This window comes from Buteo buteo, chromosome 1, assembly GCF_964188355.1.
Source record: "Buteo buteo chromosome 1, bButBut1.hap1.1, whole genome shotgun sequence".
Taxonomy (NCBI): Eukaryota; Metazoa; Chordata; class Aves; order Accipitriformes; family Accipitridae; genus Buteo; species Buteo buteo.
The window spans coordinates 55,767,058-55,791,035 of NC_134171.1; the positions used below are offsets into that span (position 1 = coordinate 55,767,058).

At 45.6% G+C, this 23,978-nt stretch overlaps 1 protein-coding gene and 1 long non-coding RNA gene across 44 annotated transcripts in view; one reads left to right on the top strand and one right to left on the bottom strand.

The window, feature by feature from the left end:
• The window catches only part of LOC142032347 (alcohol dehydrogenase 1-like), a 330,614-nt gene that overhangs the window by 282,669 nt on the left and 23,967 nt on the right, over positions 1–23,978 (bottom strand). For 40 of the 43 annotated variants that reach the window (XM_075031193.1, XM_075031006.1, XM_075030999.1 and 37 more), the window contains 4 exons: positions 6,441–6,742; positions 6,252–6,304; positions 5,765–5,883; positions 5,245–5,407 (listed from right to left, as the gene is read on the bottom strand). The gene's annotated coding sequence lies outside the window, so the exon portion shown is untranslated. Of the gene's footprint in view, positions 1–5,244; positions 5,408–5,764; positions 5,955–6,251; positions 6,305–6,440; positions 6,743–23,978 lie in introns of all 43 variants that reach the window. The other 3 variants (XM_075031109.1, XM_075031212.1, XM_075031026.1) reach the window with 3 other exon arrangements.
• Positions 8,235–10,568, top strand: LOC142032694 (uncharacterized). The gene is made up of 2 exons (XR_012650951.1): positions 8,235–8,646; positions 9,369–10,568. It is a non-coding gene; the product is annotated as an uncharacterized LOC142032694 (long non-coding RNA).

The following is a 23,978-nucleotide window of genomic DNA, read 5'->3' on the forward strand; positions in this document are numbered from 1 at the left end:
AGCTCATGGTCACAAGAATGTTCCAGGATTTTCCAAAGAGCATCGGGCTGGTGTACGGCAAGGCCATCGTTGCCTCCGCGGGGACGCCCACATAAAGCTGACAGCCACTGATTGCTGGGCTGAGTTTGCGGAGCAAGACCGCTCAAGAATGTACAAGATGGTCCATCCTTGTATGTTGCAATGTGTTTAAAAATTAATTGATAGATCAAGTAAGGCTGTGTTAATTGAAACAAAAAAAAATAAAAAAGGGGGAGATGTAGGGTTCAGTTGTATGGAACTTAGTTATCGGGCCTGAAAGTAGCTCATGGTCACAAGAATGTTCCAGACGCCTTTAGAAGGCTTTGAACAGACTAAACAAGAAGATAGAAAAAGAAAGATCCCAGTTAGAAAAACACAATACTGGCACTCCCAAGAAACACCACTGTCACCTCTTTGTGTCCCTTCTGAAGCACACAGAGGCAACAAAGGTCAGTCCCATAGTACGTTATCATTTTAATAAGGCCATTCATGCCAGTTCTAGTGCTACCAGCATTTACTATTGTTTGTAACTCTACTGGAGGAGTGGGTGAAGAGTAATCTTACGTAAGAATGAGAAGGAAAAAGAAGAAACCTCCAAAGCAACCCTCTCCTTTTCGAAGTGGTGTCCAAGGAGGCTTCTTTGCTAATGAGTGGATGTGCTTCTCGTCTGCTTATGGAACAAAGCCAAACCAGTCTAACATAATCCTAAGCCTATCCTGATAATATACAGCTTCCTTTTTCAAAATGTTTTCCAGAAAGGGAGAAAGAATGTCATTTGCTTTCAAGGCTGAGGAACAGAGGTCCAGGACAAGCAGACAGGCTGCTCCCAGGGAAGAACTCCAACTGAGAAAGTGCTATGGAAAGAAGAGACCATCCTGCCTTCACACTCTCATCAGAAGTCTGACCTGTGCCACAGCCACCCCAAACAACAGATATCCCCCTTTCCAGTGGAGCCCCCCCCCCCCCATTCAGAGCCACTTAAGCATCTCCCAGTCACTATCACATACAGAAATATGTATTCTTAGCAGTTATGTTATAAAGATATCTGTTCAGACTCCCTGTTAAAATAATTTTATGCTCATTATATTTAGTCCTCAAGCAATTCAACCAAACCATGCTGCAGAGGTACATGAGAAGTGCGCTAAATGAAAAAAAGGACAGAGGCAACACTTTTGGGCACCGGATTCATTGTTTTGTGTGACTCAGCCAGGCCTGCACAAAGAGCTCTTGTGTGCAGACTTGACTCTACAGTCACAGACATACTGGGGTAAGAAGAGGGGCACACACACATTATCTGCAGAGATGCACATCAAGCCCTAGGCACTGGAAGAAAAAAGACCCTGGATTTTCAAAATCTGGCCTGCAGACTAACTGCAGATGTCTGCCTCACAGCAAGCTAAAATTTGCTTCCATAGTTCTCATCGTTAGCAGAGAAGAATCACAAACCGTAGTATCCAATGGGGGGAGGAGGGGGAACATGGGACACGAATGGGACAGGATGACACCAAACAAACATTAAAACCACCATGCAAACCTCAAGCCACCAAAACAGAGGCCAACAATGACAGAAACACATCTGGCCCTTTTTCAGGCCTCGTGAGTGAACTGTGAAAGGAGGAGAATCGGGGTTTATCTGTTTTAAACATATCTCTGTCAATCTCTTCTCACAAAACCAAAGAAAGGTGATAAATCGACCCTACTTCCATTTATTTTCCGGAGCAAGATTATTCAGTGCAGACAGGCTCATTCAAAACATCTGGCTGTTTGATGGGCAAGGAGAAAAATCCTGTTAGCACAGCGTTAAGGAAAGAGGAGCTTAGCTCAGAGCAGAGCTCAGTATACTCTTTCCAAGAGCCCCTGCCTTCACTTCAAATCACGTCTACTGCAGTAACAACTACCACCTCCATTCCCATTTCCCACTGCAGGAGAGGGCTATGCTAAGACCTGGGGGACAATCTCAGCTCTGCTTTCCCTTGGTGCTCACTCACTGCTGCACATGCCTAGCCATGCTAGAGCACCAGATGAAGCAGGCTGGGGGGCTTGAAGTAACCTGTAGCCGCAAATCAATGAACGGAGTATTTGTGAATGGCCAGCAGAAGGCTGGTCACCCAGAATGGTCGTGACACAGGTCCACTTGCCAACTCAGACCACAGATGCAGAAACTCACTTCTACAAAACGATTTAATGGGTATCAGTTTAGCAGATATGTAATTCCTATACAGCTGTGCAAGAGTATGAGCCTGCAGGCCATGGCAAATGGGAGCAGAGCTTCAAGCAAGAGAGGAGCTGGCAGTGCTTTGAAACTTCCCTTGTGTCTTAGGTGTAAACATTACAAAGTCAGCTGGAAACTAAACCGGAAACCAAGTGAACTGGAAACCAAACAGCAGGGTTGAGTGACTACACGCTGACCGAGTTGTGGTAATGACTTAGTGAATGGGGCAGATACTTGACCAAAAGCTTTTGGGCCATACTCAGATTGCCTTAATTCCATATAAATCTCTGTCCTTAGTGTTTCTTATCAGCTGTCTCTCAGCATCATGCTGCATTAGCTGAGCCTGAAAAACTTAATTATGCCTCAGAGGCTCACTGCCAAACAGAACCAAAATTAACGCAACCACGTTAACATAGTCTTGCAACAGCACGGTTGCATTTCCTTCATGAAGCTGATAGGTTACTGAGCAAACATGTTAGAGCCAGAAGGGTGACTGATAGTTTGCAAGGACAGTTACAATCGCATCTTCGCAGTCATTTCCCTTCCCAAAGCATCTGTTACTGTATTTGCTAGATGTCTGAAAATAAAGCTTCCTCAGGGGCACTTCACCCATCCTAGTTGTGGTGGGTTGACCCCGGCTGGACACCAGGTGCCCACCAAAGCCGCTCTATCGCTCCCCCCCACCAGCTGGACAGGGGAGAGAAAATATAGCAAAAGGCTTGTGGGTCGAGATAAGGACAGGGAGATCACTCAGCAATTACTGTCACAGGCAAAACAGACTCAACTTGGGGAAAATTAATTTCATTCATTACCAATCAAAATCAGAGTACGATAATGAGAAATAAAACCAAACCTTAAAACACCTTCCCCCACCCCTCCCTTCTTCCCGGGCACAGCTTCACTTCTGAATTCTCTACCTCCTCCCCCCTCCAGCAGCACAGGGAGACAGGGAATGGGGGTTGGGGTCAGTTCATCACACGTGGTCTCTGCTGCCCCTTCCTCCTCAGGGGCAGGACTTCTCACAGCCTTCCCCTGCTCCACCGTGGGGTCCCTCCCATGGGAGACAGTCCCCCACAAACTTCTCCAATAGGAAGCCTTCCCGTGGGGTGCAGTCCTTCTGGAACAGATTGCTCCAGCATGGGTCCCCCGCCGGGTCACAAGTCCTGCCAGAAAACCTGCTCCAGCGTGGGCTTCTCGCCCCATGGGGCCACAGGTCCTGCCAGGAGCCTACTCCAGCGCAGGCTTCCCACGGGGTCACAGCCTCCTTCGGGCATCCACCTGCTCCGGCGTGGGGTCCTCCACGGGCTGCAGGTGGATATCTGCTCCACCGTGGACCTCCATGGGCTGCAGGGCGACAACCTGCCTCACCATGGTCTTCCCCACGGGCTGCAGAGGAATCTCCGCTCTGTCACCTGGAGCACGACCTCCCCCTCCTTCTTCACTGACCTGGGCATCTGCAGGGTCGTTTCTCTCACATATTCTCTTTCCCGGCTGCGACTGGTGTCGCGCAGGTTGCTTTTTCCTTTCCCCTTCTTAAATCTCTTCTCCCAGAGGCGCTACCACTGTCACTAATGGGCTCAGCCTTGGCCAGCAGGGGGTCCATCTTGGAGCTGGCTGGCGTTGGCCCCGTCAGACATAGGGGAAGCTTCTAGCAGCTTCTCACAGAAGCCACCTCTGTAGCCCACCCTGCTACCAAAACCTTGCCATGCAAACTCAATACACTAGTAGTAAAGGAAGAACAAGGTTATGTTCAATGTGTGAATCTCAAGATCAGAATTAAAGTCCTTTATGTTGGGAAGTCTCTCAGATACGTAGTAACCTGTCAATCCATCCTGAACTTTGCCATTCCCCAATACAAATGCTGCCCAGTCACGTTTTCACCCTAAGCTTAAGCTGTGTATGTGTCCTCCGACGCCTTCCTTGATCCTACCTGCCTGCTTTATCAGTGACCTGGATTCTTTAGCAGGAGATGCTGAAGCAGATTCTTACAGTCACGTCAGGGTGCAGCAGGGATGGAGAAACTCTTCAGGCTACTCTGGCAAGGCAGCTGCATTTCTATGTCCTTTAATAAAATTAGATGCCCTATCTTCTGAACTATCACTTGTCCCTACCCCCAACAGCTGGGAGTCTGCTGTCTTTAGGATCTGTCTGCTGTTACTGAGAAGGTTTGGATAGTACACCAATTTAAATGGTCATGCATCCACGTCAAGTATTTCTAAATGTTTCATGAAGTGCTCAGCTTGCAAACCAACATTCCTCTGCAAGTATTTATTTCTGTCCTCCTTCAGAGAGGTTATGCTGTCACTGCAGATCTGGCCTATTCAATAAACACGTAAAATCTTTGCATTGTGCAGTGAACACAGAAATGAGTTATGCACTTTATCGTGATAACTAAATATGGGCAAGTCTTCAGAGCTCTCAGAAAAAAATCAAAGAACTGAGCTCAGGCAGCTGTGCCACCATTTAAAGCAATTTCATTAAGCAGTTAAGAAAAAGAATAAAATGCATTAGGTTAACATCAACTATTACCAACTCTACCAACTACCTCTCGTGTGACTGAGAGGAAAAGCTCGGTATCCTCCTAATGCTCAAAATTCTTATTTCCACACATACTTACTAACATGGCTGGGAGCCTTAGGTCCACTTTGAAAGAGAAAGTAACTTGATGGGGCACTTGCAGCCCCTCTAGCAAAACCATTCTGAGGCAGAACTGTGCGTAGCTTCATGGTGAACATACGGCACAAACTGTTTCTATATTCCTGTTTTTGGAATCAAACCAACTTACCGCATCTCCATGAAGGCAAACAAAAATCTTTGGCAAGCTTATATAAATGTACATTCCAAACCCTAAAAAATTCAGCAACTGACCTAAGCAGGTCTGGGAGTCACCACAATCTGAAACATGCTAAGTGTCCTCCACAAGCTGCTCTCCAGTTTTTGCGCTCTGACGTTGCATCAGCACTGTCACTGGAGAACCTTTCAACATTTGTACGTGAAGAGTAAGTTTCTTTTACCTTTAGCACCATCAGGTCATCAAAGCTGCAGTCCACAATGAGGCGAAGTGTACTAGGAACAACTTCCCTTCGCATACGCTTTCTGTCATTCACTTCACTACTGGAGTCCGATTTTGACTGACGTTCAAGTTTTCTCTTCTGGCGTTTTTCTTTTCGTTTCTGCCTAAAGAGACAAACAAACAAATACATCTTCAAAAAGTGCTGCCAAATCTGCTGAGGCACGTGTTATGCACACAAATGCATACTTCTACGATCAAGGTGGTTGTCCCATGACCGTGGTAGTTTAAACTTATCCTGTTGCTTCCATTTGTGCTAGGCTGATACCAGCATGAAACACACCCCCCATCTTTGTGAAGTTCTGTATATACCTACAAAGACAGACATCTGACACAAATTCAACGAAGTCAATAGTGGGAGCTGCGTGGATTTACGGGTGCTCCGAGTCAGGTCTCATAACAGAAACAACCAAAAAGATTGCCAAAATTGCACTATCGGAATCGGAATGTGGAAGGCAATTTACCTCCTGTTTCAAGTTTTTCAAAAGACTTCTGAAACAGTTGTTTCTTCCCTCTGGTCCCCTGACGGGAGCAGGCAGTTGGGAGATCAAATTTCGGAGACAGCAACTTTAACAGCCACTCTCTGGGGGAGGAACACTTTGCATTCAGCAGGACAAGGATAAACCACCACCAGCCCATTTGCAGATAAGGTTTCTCTCAACAAAATAAAACAGAAGCTCATCATCTTCCAAAACTATTTTAACAGGTTGTAAGTCAACATAACTTACAGCAGAGCATTTCATGTGTCAAAAGAAATTTTTTTTAGTCACTGACTTTGTAAGATTCACCAAGTCTGACAGCACTGGGGAAAGAGGACGCAGCCCATTCAGAAAGGGACAAAGCCACATGTTACTTCTCCCCTCCGACAAACCAAAAACATGCAAGTTTGAATCCCTCCCGACATCCTCTTCAAGTTGAGGAACACTTCTAGTATGAAGAGAGAATGCTTACCTTTATAGCTTCTTCATATGCAGATGGAGTAGCCTGTGACTACTGCTTTAAACCTGGCATGGGAGAAAACTAGTTCAACTGCCTTGATTTGCTAAAGCAATCCACACGCAAATTCTGCTGACACATCATTATTATTATTAGCACTCAATACTACACATGATCCTGCAAAAGCTATTTTGCAAACCACACCTCTGTAGATCTTTCTGTTCTTCCCACTGTTTCTGCTTCAACAGCTTCTTCCTTTGCCTCTTGGACATGGGCTCAAGGCATTCTTCCTTGTCTGAGCCTGCCTCCTGTCTCTCTACCGGACTGTCACTTGACTTCACCTTTCCTTCCACATCAGGAACTTCAGGAGACATGGTGTTTTCTGTTGGCACCTCTGGACTTTCTCTTGGTGTTTCTGATGACATTCGCTTTTGGCTGGGTTTCCTGACTTGTTCCTCAACACTTGATAAATATTTCACTGAAAGCAAGCTCTTCCCTCACCAATCCTGTAAGAAACAAAACAGTAGTATGAGTGTTATTAACAAGAAGTGCAATTAGAAAAAATATTACTCTACACCTACTGTAAACCTGAATAAAGAAAAAATAATAAGTACGAGATGGCCTTTTCTTGTTTAAAGCTAGGTTAGTGCCTCTGCAAACAGTAACATGTAAAATACCAGAGAGATTATAATCTGTATTCAGATCCCGTCTAAAACTCTGCCTGCTACATTGCAGCTATTCAACAGTTTCCAATTAGAAACTCTGTGAAAACACAACGGCATAAAAGCAGGGAATCACACTGGATTAAACATAAAAGAAAAACCATCAGCAGTACTATTATGTGTACACAAACTATTTTCAAACATAGAAACAGAAAAAATCAAAGAGGTTATCTTGTGATAGAACTAAAGCCATTTGGGGGGAAAAAAAAAGGTGAACAAGCTGTACACCTTCAAAATTAATTTTTATTTCTTCTGAGAACCAAAGACACTGGCCAACCACTGATGCTGGCCACTGTCAGTGGTCAAAACACAGCAAGTAAGGGGATGAACAGACTGAACTGTTAACTCAGCAAAACGTTCTGCATTCAAATCAGTTACAATTATACCCTCTCCTTTTCAATAACAAGTATTATTTTTTAATAGTAGCAGCTCCCCTGTGCTCAACAGCCGCGTAGTTTTCTACAGATAACTACTTCACTGGAGAAGGCTGCGCTGACAGAGCCAACATGCAGAAAAAACAATCCCCTGGCTTCTTCAGTAACAGAAGAGCTGGAAAACCACACGAAACGCCAGAAAACCAGACGTGTTTCAGCTAACACGCCCCAGTTTCCCTCCCTGGGGGTGTTACGACCTTAAGGCCCAGGGAGCCGAGATGGTTGTGGGTGCCAAACGGCACGGCCTGGCGCGGCACAGGTGCGTCTGCAGCCGCCACAGCGTGCACGCCCCGCGGATACCGAGCTCTATACGTACATCTGTGTACGTATATATACACCCATATACACACATACATCTATATACAGACACGTATCTATGTATACACACATTATATATATAGAAACACACGCGTTATTTTTGCTCACGCGCCGAAGTACCTCATAAGTCCACAGGACCGGCCACCTCCGCCCACAAGGGCCCGGGGAAGGGCCGCGACCCGCCCGCCACAGGCGGCAGCGACAGCCGGGAGTGGGGAGGGGGTGTCACGCTCCCCAGGCCGCCATTTTCCCCGCCTTCCCTCAGAGGAAAGCCGAGCCCGAACCCCAGCTCCCGTCCCGCCCCACCCCCTCCCACACCAAGGGGTAACGGACGCGGCGGGGGAGGGAAGGGGGGGCTGTAACGTACCCGCGAGCCGCCCCACGCGCAGCGCCGGGGGGAGGAGGGGTGGGGAAGGGGCGGGTGATGGGAGGAGGGGGAGGAGCAACGGCTCCGCCCCGCGCGCGCGCGCGCACGCGCGCCTCCCCTCCCCTCCCCGCCCGCCACGACTTCAGATCCCGGCGAGCAACGGGCGGCGGTCACGTGGCGCTAACGGACAGCGCCCCGGCGCTGAGGGGAAGCGCCGCGCCGCGCCGCGCCACGCCACGCAGATAGCGAGTGAGCGCGAGTTTCGGCGAGTTTCCCCTCTCCTGCCCGCGGAGCGTCCGGTAGCCGTGTCGGGACCCGTCCCGGCCGGTTGCGCAGGCAGGGGGGGAGCTGGCCTCGCCCGTTTGCGCTGATCGCTCTGTTCTCAGTCAGCTCTGGCGTCAGCTGGAACAGCTGCCAGTCAAATAGGAAAGGAACAAACAACCACCGTAACAAAAGCACTCGAGGATCAGTCGCAGTTTGGGAGGGTTTCTCGGTTTTGCATCATCCCTTACAACAGCGGCTGACAAGCCGAGGTCGGCTGCCAGTGGCGGCCACCGGCCCACGGCAGGGTGAGTGGACGTGGGTGCCGTGGCCAGGCTTTAGGGGCCTTTAGAGCCTGCCCTTGCAGGCTTTTGCTTTACTTATTAATCTGTCTTTATCTCAACCCATGAGTTTCCTCACTTCTACTCTTCTAATTTTCTCACCCATCCCACTGGGGGGGGGGGGGGGGGGAGTGAGCGAGTGGCTGTGTGGGGCTTAGCTGCTGGCTGGGGTTAAACCACGGCAGATGTCCAAAGGATCAGGGACATGAAACGCTGCAGGTGCTCATTAGTATGAAGTGCAGAGATAAAATGGAGCAGCAGGTAAGATCCAGAGCTAGCATGCAGGGCAGGTCACATGAAACCTGTTCAAACAGCTTAGGCACCATATCTGAAGGTTATACAAACGTGCATGACAGGGCAATGGAGCTGCATTAAGCAAGCACGGGATGATGACATCCAGTTTTGTGAGGAGGTAAACAAAGACTTGCAGAAATAAACACCAATACATTCCCAGAACACCCAGAAAATAAGTAAATTGCTCAGGGGACGATGCCTCATTGATTTTAGTAAGCTCAAGAACAAAAGCCAAAGGTGGAAGCTGCTGCAAATTAGCCAGACACCAGTTATGAAAGTTTATGGGTTTAGAGCAAGTATTAAAAAAATCTGAAGAGGAAAATAATATCTAAGGAGAGTACTGAATCAAGTATGAACACCCCCTTTTTAAATAATGCCTTTTATCTTCCTTTTAGGTCTCTGAAAAATCACAGCCAAGTGAAAAACGAGAATAACAAAGCACATCTTGCACTACTTGAAGTAAAAAAGGAACAAAAGGGAATGAGTATGAATCAACGGTTTTATTATATACTGGCTTTAGGAGTGTCAGTAGCAGACGCTGTTGTTCCAGCTAACAGAGCTACCTTCTTGGAAGAGAGACAATTAAGCTATACATTTCAAAGATGGGCCAAATTTTAGTCAGCCTTAGATTTGGAAGTCATACTGAAGTTCATCTCTACCTTCCAGAGTAACTTATCACAAGAAGAATGTGTGCTAACTCAAAGCTTATTTTAAAATCCCCCTGCACAGTAAACGGATATTTTCCAATAATATGAACCAACAACCAACAGCAGCACGGTGAACCTATGATCTTCAGTGTGATTACCTAATGAGCTGCATGCTGGATCTATGACATATCCTGAGCAGTAAAAAGTTTTGTTTAAGTCAAAGAAATGCTGGAACTCTTCAAACTTATCTGACCTTATCCTCAAGCTCTAAGGATTTTAGGAATGCCATCTTCAAGATCTATTTTACAAATAGGTAAATGCATTGTTAATTCACACAAGCCACCCAGTGCAGAGGAGAATCTTCCTCTAGAAGTTCTGTGACAGCGCTCGCACTGAGGTACCACCGTAATGATTCAAAACAGACTAACCTCCAAATGTGTTGTTACAGCCATCCACATCACTGCAAAGTGTGCATCAGCAGCGTGACAGTACCCATAAACCAATACATGCTTACATCGTCATCCATCTATTGATTTTCAGCTAACTATGCATTTAAATAGCTGATACCTGATCTTTCTTGAAGCTGCCAACAGGAAGGTTCAGGTTATTAAGCAGTTTCAGGAAAGGGACAGATGTCAGTAGGTAACAATATTTCAAAGGCAAGCCCAACAGTCCTAGGCTGCACTTCAGGCTATTTTCTTTTTGAGTTCCTTGGCTCTGGGGCACAAAGAGTGGGCACAGCCAGTCTCCCAGCTGCAGCTGGCAGTCAAAGTGCCTCAAGACTGCCCTGAGCTGAGGTGCTGATGTGGCTTTTTGGAATAACTGGTCAGTGTGGATCCCCTTGGCCAGCTACAGCCCTGTGCAGCACGCCAGCTTGTACTGCAAAAAACCACCATCAGTGGCCAACTTCTTGACTGAAAGCCCCTAAGATGGGATTATTCAGAGAGGCTCTTTTCCACTCCGATAATTCAGATGCCCTCCTGCAAAGGCTAGAATCAAACACAGTTGCTCCATAAGCAAACATAGGGTCAATGAGCACATATGACACGGGACCCGAGTCTACGTGGAAACCAAATTAAAGATAGATTGACCTGAATCCAGGAAAAGGACAAGCAGGGGGCTAGTACACTAACCTGCAGTAGTACAGTGTTTGGGAAATTGCCACAGCACAGATGCAGATGAACGCTGCTGGGGTCCCTGACTTCAGGAATCTGGTAGATCTGTCACGGCCCACCCACAACCAGGGGGGCCGAGTCTCAGTGGGAAGGGAACGAGACAACAGGCTTACTTATGGCACCTTGCTGTGAGCTCCCTGTTGCATGCCACTAAAGTCAAGTTTGCCTATTTCATCCAGAAGGTTTGACTTTCTGCCATATCCCCTTCATATTTCCTGCTTCTGAGACTTTCTTCTCAGGTTCATCAAGCCATACTTTCTTTATTGCCTTTCTAATGTTTTATTAGACAGGTGTAAAGATCTCTGGATGTGTTCTGCTGTTCAGCAGCTGCTCAGGATTGCTGAGTAATAGTTCTGGCAGTATCCACAACTTTTCAAAGCTCAGCAATGAAAATCAGAGCTTTCATAAGCAGAGCAATGATGTCTGATGGTGAAACACAGTGATCATATTCTTCTAGAGCTTCCGTGCAGCTTTTCTTTTTCATGTTCTGTTCTCCATCTCCATGGTGGCCAGGGAAAAAATTGACTTACACTGAAAAAAGGAAGATTCAAGTTACACTGCAGAAGAAAACTTCCTCTGGGCATGGATAGCAAAAAAGGTAGATTGCTTGGAGATGGTGTGGCACCATCATCTTGGAGGTCTGTAAGACCTGGTTAGGCAAGCGTGCCAGAGCTGATCTTCCCTGGGGACAGCAGGGTGAAGCAGAGAACTTCCCTGCCTATTTTTCTACAGTTTTGTTAACTTGGCGCAGCTGAAGCTAGGATTCAAAGAAGGATTTTTCTTTAAGAAATGCCTGAGAGCGCTGCAGGTGAGTATTTATTTGTGTTACCAGAAACTAATTTCTTGTCTTTTCCTATCACAAAACAGTACAGTGATTAATCTCTGCTTCCAGTGCAATGCTTTAGTGGGCCATGCCTGAAATATGCAAGGGTGTCCTTCTTGAAAATCTTGAGAATAAGACAGCCAGGCCTGTAGATTGCAAACAAGGAATAAATGTGCTTTCTTAAATAACATGCCACAAGCTAGAACACCAGAGTGCCGACCAGTGCTACAACTTGCATACAATATGTAAATCCAAAATGCAAAAAAAAAAAAAAAAAAAAGAAAGTACATTTAGTGATCTCCAAAGCCAGCAGTATGTGCTGCCTGTAGAGCTTTGCTGGCTTTCCTTTTCAGTCCCACCTCACCTTTTCTGTGCGCGCCACTGTACAAGGGGAGCTGGAGGACAATTATGGTTGTCAGGTACCAGTAAAATAAATAGGTGGAAAGAAAAAGCTTAGAGAAGCAAAGCAATTTACTGCCTGATTTTAGCCTGAAATCAGAACCAAGAGGGGCACTTAACCACTGAATAAATGTTCCTACTTGTTAAATAATCATATCTGGCATTACTGAACATACTAAATCCACTCCTGAAAGGAGTGATAGAATCATGGAATTCAGTCATGAGGAAGCAGGTTCCCAATTGATAGTAAGCACTGATAATAACTGCCTTGCAATGTCTCCCAACTGGCAGTTCAGGAAAGGATCCAGATCTTCAAATGTTACAGCAGCCCCTCCCCTCGCAGCCTGGAGATATTCGAACATAGAAAGATCAGAGGCTTTTATCTACCATTTCTGTCTGTTTTGTCATTGTTTACTCACAGTTGCTATTTATTGTCCCAGGCTGTTCTGCTCGCAAACTGATTTTAGCTAGAAACTGCCACAAATGCAACTGAAAACAGAGATGGTATTTCTTTTGCCTGAAGAACATCTGGCACTGAGAAAGTTATCTTTGTATCTCCATGATATGATCCTGAACGCTTCTTTCTCTATCACTATAGAGCTGGAGTTGGGAATTGTAGGAATGGGGACAACAAAGTGGTTCATGGTTTTACTTTACTGTAGATCTTTATGTAGGTCGTAATCCTCTGAACTGCATAGGAAATTGCACAGGACTGCTACCAGGACTGTAGCTGGTGCTGCTTACTCTATCATCTATTTTTTTTAATCAAAAAGTTGGATGCCATTTGGAACAGATATTGTGTCTCTCCAGCTTTGACTAGAGGTCTTTCAGAAGCACCTTCCCACGGACGCAAAGAGAGCCCCTCCCGAGAACCACTGCTTTAAGAAACATTAACAAATTTTGAAACCAAAGGAAATTGCTGGAATCACCCACCAATCCAGACTTCTTTCAATTACCTTTCACCAAGACTTTTATCAAGAACTCCCAAAGCATTTTCAGCCAGCCTTTTATTTCAAGATTTCAGCTGCTGTTTGATCCAAAGCTGAAAGAAATCTGTAATGCTCTGCTCTATCTGGCCCATCTTTCTCGACTTCTGAGTTCTAGCTGGGTGCAAGATCTAATGTACCTTTAAAACTTAATTCTCCAGCTCAGTTTTACACTTCTACAGAACATCATAGCTGTTTTCTTATACAGATAGGCATTGCATAAATCCTTGGATTTGATATTCTGTGCATGCAAATCCCCAAATCTAGTTCTGAGTTTTCCCTATGTATCCACCCAGCTTAAGGGCCAAATCTTTCTTGCTTTCCGCAAGACTTAGGCTTTTGAAAATAGGACTTCACGTTGAGCCCAGACTCCTGGAGGCCGTCCAAGGTAAAGATGGTATAGATAACTGATGTGAAGATATAGATAAGAATAAGTTTCAAGAGTAACTTAAGATCCTTCATTATGTCTAAACTGGTGGACCCAGGCATGAATTCAACCTTTTTTTTCCAATGTCAACCTCAATTAACATCTGGAAAATGTTTTTCACACAGCAACAAAATACGTGTCCCAAAGAGCTATTCCTTTTAAAATTTAAAAATAATCTTAGTATTTCTATAGCACTATAGTGGAGGAAATATGGGTCAGCTCTGGGGAAAGCGTGAAAAGGCGAAGGGCCAGAATTACTGGCAGATTCCGATTCCTTAATAATATTTCATCCTTTCACCTCCCACTGAAATCAACAGGCTGAGCTGAATAAGGGAACCATACGGTATCCAAACATCACAGAACACATAACTTTGGCAACTAACACTACTGCTCTTCACCTGAGTCGATCAATTCTCCCTTTCTCCTTTTAGATATGTCATCATCTCTTTAACGTTGAACACATTATGAAGTTGTCTTGCAGCATCAGCAGTAGTACCTCTCCCTAGGCATCCTAGTCACAGAATTAGATTGTATTTCCCAGTCAATGAATCTATCCCTCTGCTTTGTAAAAACCAAAAGTTTTCCCAAATGATCCCTTTCATCAATTTACCAAATAAAGTTAAGCTCCTTGTACTGCATCTCAGGGAAGTGCTGTTCCAGAACCTCACTTCCATTTGCTGTATTTGGATAAAGACAATACTGCACTATGTGAGATCTTAATGGCAGCTCCCTTTTAATGAGTCCGGCTGGCTATTTGCTTAGGTTGCTTTTATAGCGACTACTTGTAAATCCCAAGCGATTATAAAAAATGAAGTATACTGGAAAAACAAGGTTTGCAGCTTGCACTCTGTTCTGTAGGCAGACAGTCATGGTCCCCAGGAAGCCATTTTGTTGTCATAGCTACTTGAAAATTAACTGAACAGCAGTATGAAAGACTTCTACCTTGCAGTCCCTTCCACATTCTTTGAATTTCTTGAATCCTTCCTTGCAACAATGGCCCGCTGTTTCTTACATGTAGCAAAGATGCAGGTATTTTCTGTTAACTCTGGCTCTCTTGTGCTCTTCCCCCATCCATAGACACAGAGGATTCATGAGGAGGTAGATCCACAATTTCATGCCAACCTTGCTGGCTTTATTTAAAAAGAACTGATAAAAGTGTTTTCAGGAACAAAATATACATCTTAACACATGCCCCACAGGTCCTGACACTTTGTGTCCCCACGTGTGACAACTCAAAATCAGCCCGTGCTTCATGTTACCTCGGTGCCTCCACGACAACAGCCTCTTCTCTACCTGGGCCTTACAACAAAGCAAATGGTAACAGGCCATTTTGGGTTGCAGGATGTGGTGGGTTGACCCTGGTTGGATGCCAGGTGCCCACCAAAGCCGCTCTATCACTCCCCCTCCTCAGCTGGACAGGGGGGAGAAAAATATAACAAAAGGCTCGTGGGTCAAGATAAGGACAGTTTAATAAAGTGATAGCAAAGGTCGCGCGCGCGAAAGCAAAAGGAAAAACAAATGATGTTATTCTCTACTTCCCATCAGCAGGCGATGTCTAGCCGCTTCTCGGGAAGCAGGGCTTCCGTACGTGTAGTGGTTGCTCCGGAAGACAAAATGCCCCCCACTTCCGTCTCCCTTTACTTAGCTTTTACATCTGAGCTGATGCCATATGGTATGGAATATCTGTTTGGTGAGTTTAGGTCAGCTGTCCTGGTTATGTCCCCTCCCAAGATCTTGCCCTGCCCCAGCCTGCCATTGAAGGGAGGGCAAAAATGTTGGAGAGACAGCCTTGATGCTGTGCCAGCACTGCTCAGCAGCAGCCAAAACACTGGTGTGCTATCAACACCTTTCTAGCTACTGATGCAGAGCACAGTGCTATGAGGGCTGCTGTGGGGAGTATTAACTCCATCTCAGCCAGACCCAATACACAGGATCAGAAGCTAGCAGCTGCATAGACCCTTTCTTAGAGCTTCTGCTATCAGCTGCCTTCTCTTCTTGACAAGATTCCACAGCATCTTAGCCTGTAAGTTATCCAAACGTTCGTTGTAATGACAGAGTCACACCAGTCACGCTCCTCTTTTTCCCCCCAAGTGTAAAAAAACCTCCCCACACTTCTTCCATTTATTGCTTTTCTCCAACTTCTTGTGGACAATGCCACGTATTCCCACTTCTGCCGAGTACAAAAAGAAAGTGTGCCCCATTTTTCTGCAAAAGACCTTAAAATCATGACGAGCAACTTAAATGTAATTTATTAATGACCGCAGAGCCAAAGTTTTTACCCTCCTCTTTGTTCCCAAGATGGCTTGCAAAACCTACAAAACCAACAAAAAATTAAATGAGTAGCAGTCACTCACAGGTACAATGTCCTGAAATAGATGCACCTGGAGACCACAAGCTAATGGACTGCTATGGCCCCCCTGTGCGACCAAAAGCACTGATTCTGGTCCACCATCACAGGGAGGGAAAAGTCATCTCCCACAGCTGTGCTTTCTGGAATATGAGCAGTGGTAAGGAAATAGGAGCCTGTGAAACCCAGACACACAAAATATCCTGTGACTGAGTGTCTGAGTCTACATGATAACGCTTGTAAACTTGGAGGGTTTCTAAGGCGACCTGAAAAGTGTACTGGAGTTGCAACTTCAGTGTAGCAGGAATCTGGGTTTTGTGGACAAAGCACCATTGGAGAAATCTCTGGCAATAAACGGTGGCCACATTGCAATTTAGATTTCTAGATTTTCTTTCTGTTACTAGATTCAAACTGCAATCGCATGACTACATTTAAGATCCTTACTGGTCAATGCCTGAAAATACATTTTTACGCTTACTCACTTAACCCCATTAACCCTACTTGATGATGACAATTTCACCTGTTGAAACTATGTAGCACTGCACTTGTACTCTAGAAAAAATCATCCCTAAAATCTTGTCCAAAAGCATGAATTTTCTTGAACACAAAACCCCAAGGCCAGGTGATTTTATAGTCCTGTGCACAGCCTTTTTTTCTGTGTCCACACGCAAATACTAATTCTCTACAGAAATCGGTTATTTCTGGTCATGAATATCCTCATGTTAAAGAGGAAGAGTGCTAAAAACATAAAGGATGAAGTGGAGGTACACAAGCTCTTCCCTCTGCTAACGTCAGGCAAAAGATGCGGCTGTGCTGCTGCCGCGGTGGCGCACAGTTCAGAATTGTCAACAGAATCGGTTCTAGAACCTCCCCGGATCACCAGCCCTGCGCCTGTCACAGCTGCTCAGCAGAGCAGACAAGCCAGGCTGCTGCTCGCTCAGCTGAAGACCCCTACCCAAGGAAAGACGTGAATCCTTGCTACAGGGTGAATCTTACCTGCTGCAGCAGGCAAAAAGGTACTGCCGACTTAGCATCCTGCCGAGGAGGACCTCTACTGCGCTGTTTCTCAGGTAGTTAGACCTTTCTGTCCATTACATCACTTACACACTTTCCGGGTACAGACGGAGAACTAGTGAAAAAGCAATAAATGACCTAAGTTTCATTTTCTCTCAAGAACCCATTAGCACAGTCAGATAGAAGACTACTCTAAATAACTGTTGTACACATCCTTTGTAAGGAAACAGGAAGCCTTCAAGTATTTTTGAATACTGCAATGATAATCAACATTTTGTGTGCGGTTTTACCTACAATACAAAAATGACAGCGCTGGCTGGTAACATTGTTCTGTCAAACATCCAGTTGTTCATGGTATCGCTGCATTTAATTCTACTGATTTAAATATTAACAATGTCGTAAGTTGCTGTTTTGGTAAAGTAACACACCTAAAATCCCCAAAACATATTGTACCAGCAATTACTGTATATAATACTCTGAGGCTGCTAAATAACTAGTGAGATTCTAGAAGTATGTTTCACAAGACCGTTTAGATTACCACAGAAAACCCACTAAACAATTTATTAGAGAACCCTCCCACATGAACTTAATTTTAAAAAACTTCAGTTAGATATAGTTAGTCCTTTATAGAGAGCCAACACAAAAACGTAAGCAGCAGGATTATGTAGAAAAACAGAAGGCCCAGAATAAAGAATGTAACTTCTGCTCCTCCAAGTTACTTTATACATTATTTTGAGTAAGCATTTAATCTTAAGCATATGGAGAGGATATTTTATGGTAAAAAAATTTATAGGGCTTTGGAAAAGCTAGTCTCCCAATTAATTATTATTTTTTTTAAGTTATAAAAGTTGGCTGAGAAATACAAGTGCAATCAGGATGTTACACAAAATAGCCATCTTCATTATTTCATTATTCAATCAATCCACTACAACCAAAATCAGAAGATGTGTATTTTTACTTTTGGTATCAGGAGATACAGGTATTTTAAATTTGAAAAAAAAAAAAAAAAAAAGGCTGAGCTTGCAGTAAGCTACAAACCATTTGGACGAACTGTAGCTTCCACCCTGCCTCCTCGTGCACTGAAATGTGATGATTCACAGGTGACAAACACCGACCTTGCCCCAGTTGGTTTGTTAGGGCATAGGATGACCTTAAGACAGGACCTTCAACTATGGAATTTATACTTTTTGGTTTCAGTTGGGCAAGCCTTCTCACGTCTCTTGACCTTCTATGCACACTGCAAAATCTGTCAGTTCACTTGAGTTTTTCCCCTAGTCAGATGTAGTTATGGAATAAAAATGTAACCTTGCAAAACATTAACAGCTACTTAAAAAAGATGTCCTGTCCTTTCCCAACCCTCTTCTCTCCACATATTCCTTAAAATATGCTGCCTCCTGACCCCAGCAGATAACTGACAAATGCTTATTCCATCCTCAGCCCATCCAGGCTCTTACAATCGGCAGCCTTTACAGGTGAATTTCTTCTATTTGAATCTTAGAATGAATCACAGAATGGTTTGGGTTGGAAGGGACCTTAAAGATCTTCTAGATCCAACCCCCCTGCCATGGGCAGGGACACCTTCCACTAGACCAGGCTGCTCAAAGCCCCATCCAACCTGGCCTTGAACGCTTCCAGGGAGGGGGCATCTACACCTTCTCTGGGCAACCTGTTCCAGTGCCTCACCACCCTCACAGTAAAGAATTTTTTCCCAATATCTAATCTAAATCTCCACTCTTTCAGTTTAAAGCCATTACCCCTCATCCTATCACTACATGGCCTTGTAAAAAGTCCCTCTCCAGCTTTTCTGTAGGCCCCCTTTAGGTACTGGAAGGCTGCTGGAAGGTCTCCCTTGAGCCTTCTCTTCTCCGGGCTGAACAACCCCAACTCTCTCAGCCTGTCTTCATAGGAGAGGTGCTCCAGCCTTCTGATCATCTTTGTGGCCATCCTCTGGACTCACTCCAACAGGTCCATGTCCTTCATATGTTGGGGGCCCCAGAGCTGAACACAAGTACTCCAGGTGGGGTCTCACAAGAGTGGAGTAGAGGGGGAGAATCACCTCCCTCAACCTGCTGGTCATGCTTCTTTTGATGCAGCAAACACACATTGCTGGGTTATGTTGAGCTTCTCATCAACCAACATCCCCAAGCGCTTCTCCGCAGGGCTGCTCTCAATCCATTCTCTGCCCAGCCTGTATTTGTGCCTGAGATTGCCCCAACCCATGTGCAGGACCTTGCACTTGGCCTTATTGAACTTCATGAGGTTCGCAAAGGCCCACCTCTCAAGCCTGTCAAGATCCCTCTGGATAGCATTCCTTCCCTCCAGCTTGCCGACCGCACCACACAGGTTGGTGTTGTTCGCAAACTTGCTGAGGGTGCACTCAATCCCACCGTCCATGTTGGCAACAAAGATGTTAAACAGTGCTGATCCCAATACCGACCCCTGAGGAATGCCACTCATCACTGGTCTCCACTTGGCCATTGAGACATTGACAACAACTCTTTGAGGGTGACTGTCGCGGTAGAGACGGACACGACAAGTAATAGATCATGCAAAATGGCTACTTTATTGTTCTAACACACCTTTTTATACCCTTCTTTTGAGTATGTGTTAGTATATGATTGGTTTGGTTAGTAACTGACAATTCATGATTGGTGAGTTCGTTAGGACGGTTCTTGTTATCACTATCTTGTTTTTGTACTGGTCTTCTCGGATCTTTCCAGACTCTCAAGGATATACCACAAGCTGCTCAAGGTCGCGCTGTTCTCGAACTGTCAGGAATTCCGTAGGCTCGTTGCATCCCCCGACAGGTGACCATCCAGCCAATTCCTTATCCAGCGAGTGGTCCTTTTTCTCAGTTCAACCACAACATGTGGAACTACGACCGATGTTACTCTCAGTCTAGCCGCTCAAGGGAAAAGTACTACTTCTCCAGGAATGTTCCCCATCCTAGGATGGTCTGTCACATGCCAGGTAAGAGTTGTTGAGGGACCACACAGATAGCCTGGACAACTGCCCTGGCAAGCACAAAGAGAAATGCGAGCATAACGTGATTTTGTTCCAAAAGTACCCACTGCTCCTGTTTCCTGTTTCTAAGAGAAGCATTTCATCCAAAAAAGCCATTACCTTGATTTCAATCCACTAAGCATCTTTACCTGTCCTCAGCAATGAATAATCAGGTTGGTAACGTAAAGGTTAGCAGCATTAAATTCTTTACAAGGTACAACTAGAACTATTTTGCCAAGACACCTGTCTGGGATTTCTTTTAAGCTAAAATAATTTCCCTCAAGCTAAAATAATTTCTTCCTCTTTCCTTCTGTGCTCACGAGTGTACCGTAAGTGCCAGAGACAGGTTGTCACAATTTTTTTCTCTATTTCACTCTCATCTAAATAATTCTTGTACCTTTCCAGGAGCAACATATTGCACAATGCAGCATTTAATAAGAGTAACCTGGTGCTCTAAAAACACCATGCTGCTCTGCTGGATGCTAGATCTAGCTGTGATTACTCTGCCTATACCTGAAAGGAATACAGTCAAAATCAGTTTGCCATTTGCATCAGCAGACAAAACAGGGATTCTAGGGATTGGCTTTTGTTTCAAGAAGCTGACCCTGTAGGTTTGCACAAAGACATCTTTCTGGCAGCAGCTGAAGGCAAATTGCTGGTACACAGCCAGATTTATACTGCAGAAGGCATAGAAGGATCATGAAGGGGAAAAAAAATCTCTGCTGAGTTTTTTGGGGACAGTTAGAATAAGTAGATATTTCATCAGGATTGGTATTGGTAGCTGATGAATCTGTAGCATTCGCTACATATCAAGGTGCCATGCTTAGATCACTGGTCGGCCCGGACCAGGGAAAGAGACAGATAACACACACAGTGTGAGCGCCAACTTCCGCCTTTTATTGCGCAGTTAATTCCTTTTATACTAACAAGGGGAGGCGGGGTTACAGGTACATCACAAGGCTGCGACTAACCCTCTAACTTTCCGTGACATCGCGAGATCTTCCGAACGCCGAACCCTACATCTCTCCCCTCCCTATGACGAGTTGTCTTCTATTGTTATGAACAATTCCACACAAAGAAATAACTATATAAAGTACTATGAGTATAAACATATCTCTACAACTAATTTAAAACACTCTATCTTAAACACCCGTAAATGTCCCATTTACCCTGCAGAGCAAAGAGCTCCTTTACAGAAATTCACACAAGAGGTAGATTGAAAGTTAAGGCTTGGAAAGAATTACTTCTATTACTCTATAAGGTTTATCATTGGTGCGCTGATGTTAAGGCTTGATGTCTGAGGCACCTAGATTCCTGGCTGCGAGCTCCGACAGTCGGATCCCATAACGGCACGTATTGATGGACTCTGAGAAGGATGTCATCTGGATACCCAAGGTGTCACAAGCCAGGACAGGATGACAGCAATCTGTAAGAAAACTCAAACACTACGAGGTTAAGGCAGGACGAATCATACGACTAGGAACCCATTTCAGTAGCCCTTCAGGTGTTTGTATACAGGCATACCCTCGCTCATGCTATGTTTAATCAAAGTATGCTTAACACACTTTTTACCTAAAGGAAGTTCTACATACAATTACTGGCTTTATCAATAAGTGGATTCCGCACTGACTCACAGCATTCTTTAAGTTCTCAAGGACTTTCCAGTGAAACGCCTTTTTTTTTTTTTCTTTCTTTTTTTACTCCCCTCCAATGCCTCTCCCTCTCGTCTGCAGAGGCTATTGCGCCGCAGGCAATGGCTCAGCCACCACAGGCTCAACAGGCAAAGGCCCAGCAGGCAAAGGCGCAGCCTGCACAGGCTCAGCAGGCAAAAACTCAGCCTGCATAGGCTCGGCAGGCAAAAACTCAGCCTGCTCTCCCCGCAAAGGTGCCTGATTTCCCTCGCCAGGGGGTGGTTCCCCCTCTACCACAGTTTTTAACCCTCGCAGCTTCCTGATTTCCCCCTCCGAGGGTGTTCTTTCCTCCCATTCCTTCACCTGACAGTATAAATCTCCCTTAACATCCCTGCCTGGAACCCAGTCCAGGAGGCACTCCCCGAATCCCCCCGAACCAGCCGCCGCAACCCCCCATGGACACTGCAGAGGGGGCACATCCGTCCCCGCTGGTGCCGTCCCTACAGGAAAACCCTCCATCTCTGCCGCACCCTCCGTGCCCACGCCCTTGGTCAGAGATGGCCCGCTCTGTGAGCCCCGCTCCTCGGCCGCCCACTCCGTCTGAGTGTGACTCCCTGTCCCCGGGGCACTGCCTCCCGCTGCTCCTGAGGCGGCGCTTCATCCGCGGCTCGCTCCGCAGACCAGCACTCCGCAGCCTTCCGTCCTGCCGCAACCACTCCCCCCCCCCCCCCACTTTTCCCCAACTTTGCAATCGTTCAGCAACTCCGCGCTCACCTGTGAGCACCGACGGGAGCAACAGCTCCCGAATCTCTCCCCAATTTGGGGGACTTAATACTTCTTTGAGAGAGCCCATCCCTCCCCGGCCCAGCACCCATTAGATGCATTCGCCCGTGGGGCCCCTCCTAATCGTTCCGCGGGCACCCACCTCATCAGCCAACACTTTCAACACCTCAATCAACTGCGCAAAAAGTCAGTCCCATAGTACGTTATCATTTTAATAAGGCCATTCATGCCAGTTCTAGTGCTACCAGCATTTACTATTGTTTGTAACTCTACTGGAGGAGTGGGTGAAGAGTAATCTTACGTAAGAATGAGAAGGAAAAAGAAGAAACCTCCAAAGCAACCCTCTCCTTTTCGAAGTGGTGTCCAAGGAGGCTTCTTTGCTAATGAGTGGATGTGCTTCTCATCTGCTTATGGAACAAAGCCAAACTTGCTGAGGTGGAAGGACTAGGATACAGCGAAGCGTGCTTGGCCCAGTTGTGGCTGTGCTAAGCAGCAAGGCGACAGTACACAGAAATTAGTCACTCAGACCTCAGCGCACTCAGGTTTGGTGCAGGGTGGAAAAACGTGCTCTCCCAGTGGAGCTCTGGGCTGCTGTGGGCTGGGGGGAGGCAGAAAGCAAACGTAACATGTCTCTCTGATGTCCTTAAGCCCTTTGAAAATGAGGTAAGGGAACTCCTGAATTCCCCCCTAAACATCCAGATCAGCGAGTGGGAACTTTAATAACATTTCTACCTTCACTTTTCAGAGAAAGACTTTGCGTCCAGTCTGATACATTCAGAGATGACTGACAAAGCTGTGCAGAATTCTAACGAAGGTACAGCAGAGAACATGAGTAGCCAGAGTCCCCTAAAGCCTCTCCCTACTCTTCAGAAGGTTCCAGGAGGGGAAATGAATCAGTCCAGGTAAAATCTGATGTGAGGTTGCTAGGATTAGGGATAAGCCAAACCTCAAACCCAGAAATTTCTGTTTTCTCCTCCCATGAAAAATGCAACTTTGTGACTGAAGTTTGTCATGCACAGCCTTCATCAAAAGTGCTCCTCGCTACAAACAACCCCACACTTTTGGATACAAATTGAGTTATTACAGGAACATCACAAAATTTTAGGAGCACTTGAAACCCCTTTGAGAAAAACCTCCCATATATTGCAGTGCACAGTTTATACCAGTTGTAAAGTTAGACGTTCTCTTTTTTTCACTCAGGTCTTCGGCTAAAGAATCAGGGGCCAGTCGAAAAGTGAAACAGAGTAAGTAATGGAAATTATAAATGTTAAGACACATGTGTCTAGGACGCTAGTCTGTAGGGTTCAATTACATGGAACTTAGTTATCGGGCCTGAAAGTAGCTCATGGTCACAAGAATGTTCCAGGATTTTCCAAAGAGCATCGGGCTGGTGTACGGCAAGGCCATCGTTGCCTCCGCGGGGACGCCCACATAAAGCTGACAGCCACTGATTGCTGGGCTGAGTTTGCGGAGCAAGACCGCTCAAGAATGTACAAGATGGTCCATCCTTGTATGTTGCAATGTGTTTAAAAATTAATTGATAGATCAAGTAAGGCTGTGTTAATTGAAACAAAAAAAAATAAAAAAGGGGGAGATGTAGGGTTCAGTTGTACGGAACTTAGTTATCGGGCCCGAAAGTAGCTCATGGTCACAAGAATGTTCCAGACGCCTTTAGAAGGCTTTGAACAGACTAAACAAGAAGATAGAAAAAGAAAGATCCCAGTTAGAAAAACACAATACTGGCACTCCCAAGAAACACCACTATCACCT